At 41.0% G+C, this 2249-nt stretch overlaps 4 non-coding genes across 4 annotated transcripts; all 4 read right to left on the bottom strand.

The window, feature by feature from the left end:
• Window positions 1–474: 474 nt before the first annotated feature.
• Window positions 475–547, bottom strand: trnav-cac (transfer RNA valine (anticodon CAC)). Its single transcript has one exon. It is a non-coding gene; the product is annotated as a tRNA-Val (tRNA).
• A 129-nt stretch (window positions 548–676) lies between these two features.
• trnav-aac (transfer RNA valine (anticodon AAC)) lies at window positions 677–749 on the bottom strand. The gene has a single exon. It is a non-coding gene; the product is annotated as a tRNA-Val (tRNA).
• A 1225-nt stretch (window positions 750–1974) lies between these two features.
• Window positions 1975–2047, bottom strand: trnav-cac (transfer RNA valine (anticodon CAC)). Its single transcript has one exon. It is a non-coding gene; the product is annotated as a tRNA-Val (tRNA).
• A 129-nt stretch (window positions 2048–2176) lies between these two features.
• Window positions 2177–2249, bottom strand: trnav-aac (transfer RNA valine (anticodon AAC)). Its single transcript has one exon. It is a non-coding gene; the product is annotated as a tRNA-Val (tRNA).

Here is a 2249-nt window from a genome sequence, read left to right as displayed (position 1 = left end):
CATTAATAAAAACTATATGTTATCGCTTTGTCATTATGTGGTATTGTGTGTAGATAGATTTTATTTTATTTCATCCATTTTAGTATAAGGCTGTAACGTAACAAAATGTGGAAAAAAGTAAGGGGTCTGAAAACTACCCGAATGCACTGTACCTATGCAGGCTAGCTTCTTTTCCTTTCTAGCCAGCCAACTAAATCTATCACACAATCACATCAATTTTTGTTTGTTTTACCTTGGATTATATTGCCATTTCTTTGGATATATCCATTACAATGACCCTGATAAATGAATTTGCCTGGCTCAGAGAAGCTGTCAGTCTGGTCACATTCATACAGATCGCATGGTGGAGGTCCCCAAAAAACGGCAACATTGATCCACAGGTCGGAGAAGTAGACAGCAAGGTTTAGACAAACCTCAACTGTTTCAAACCAAATGCTAGCCTCTGGGCATTGGGAAATATTGAATATTACAAAATGTTTCCGCCCGGTTTCGAACCGGGGACCTTTTGCGTGTGAGGCGAACGTGATAACCACTACACTACGGAAACCGAATGATTGGGAAACTAAGGGTGTGACTGACTTTCGCGTGTGAGGCGAACATGATAACCAATACACTACTGAAACTAAAGTCTGAATAGCAAATACTGAGAAGTGCGAAGGACCAATTTGTTAAATTGCGTTTCCGCCCGGTCTCGAACCGGGGACCTTTCGTGTGTTAGGCGAACGTGATAACCACTACACTACGGAAACCCAATGAGTGGAGTACTAAGGGTGTGGCTGACTTTGGCTGGGTGGGACATTTATCGCTCTCAGAACCTAATGAAATCAGAAATTACTTAGTCAATTAATTAAACAATAAGGCTTGAGATGCCGGGAATTATTGTGTGCAGCGGCTCTTGGAAGAGGCTTGGTGGTTCAAAACTTCTTCCATTTAAGAGTGATGGAAGCCACTGTGTTCTTGGGTACCTTCAATGCTGCAGAAATGACCAATCATTTGAATTTACTACAGGTGGACTCCAATCAAGTTGAAGAAACATCTCAAGGATGATCAATGGAAACAGGATGGACCTGAGCTCAATTTCCAGCCTCATAGCAAAGGGTCTGAAAACGTACGTGAATAAGGTATTTTTAAAATATTTAATGGGTATTATGGCTCTTTCTGTGGTACTCAATTTGGGATATTATGTGAGGTAGACATGAGAAGCCGGGAATTATCGTGTGCAGCCGGAACTTGGTAGAGGCTTGGTGGTTCCAAACTTCTTCAATTTAAGAGTGATGGAAGCCACTGTGTTCTTGGGTACCTTCAATGCTGCAGAAATGACCAATCATTTGAATTTACCACAGGTGGACTCCAATCAAGTTGAAGAAACATCTCAAGGATGATCAATGGAAACAGGATGGACCTGAGCTCAATTTCCAGCCTCATAGCAAAGGGTCTGAAAATGTATGTAAATAAGGTATTTTTAAAATATTTTTTTCATTAATAAAAACTTTATGTTGTCATTATGTGGTATTGTGTGTAGATAGATTTTATTTTATTTCATCCATTTTAGTATAAGGCTGTAACGTAACAAAATGTGGAAAAAAGTAAGGGGTCTGAAAACTTTCCGAATGCACTGTACCTATGCAGGCTAGCTTCTTTTCCTTTGCTAGCCAGCCAACTAAATCTATCACACAATCACATCAAGCAGCTGAAATGACAGAAAACGATCTACATTTTTGTTTGTTTTACCTTGGATTATATTGCCATTTCTTTGGATATATCCATTACAATGACCCTGATAAATGAATTTGCCTGGCTCAGAGAAGCTGTCAGTCTGGTCACATTCATACAGATCGCATGGTGGAGGTCCCCCAAAAAACGGCAACATTGATCCACAGGTCGGAGAGGTAGACAGCAAGGTTTAGACAAACCTCAACTGTTTCAAACCAAATGCTAGCCTCTGGGCATTGGGAAATATTGAATATTACAAAATGTTTCCGCCCGGTTTCGAACCGGGGACCTTTCGCGTGTGAGGCGAACGTGATAACCACTACACTACGGAAACCGAATGATTGGGATACTAAGGGTGTGACTGACTTTCGCGTGTGAGGCGAACATGATAACCAATACACTACTGAAACTAAAGTCTGAATAGCAAATACTGAGAAGTGCGAAGGACCAATTTGTTAAATTGCGTTTCAGCCCGGTCTCGAACCGGGGACTTTTCGCGTGTTAGGCAAACGTGATAACCACTACACTACGGAAAC

The sequence above is a fragment of the Oncorhynchus clarkii genome, unplaced genomic scaffold (assembly GCF_045791955.1).
Source record: "Oncorhynchus clarkii lewisi isolate Uvic-CL-2024 unplaced genomic scaffold, UVic_Ocla_1.0 unplaced_contig_10120_pilon_pilon, whole genome shotgun sequence".
NCBI lineage: Eukaryota > Metazoa > Chordata > Actinopteri > Salmoniformes > Salmonidae > Oncorhynchus > Oncorhynchus clarkii.
This window is presented reverse-complemented; position numbering and strand designations above follow the sequence as displayed.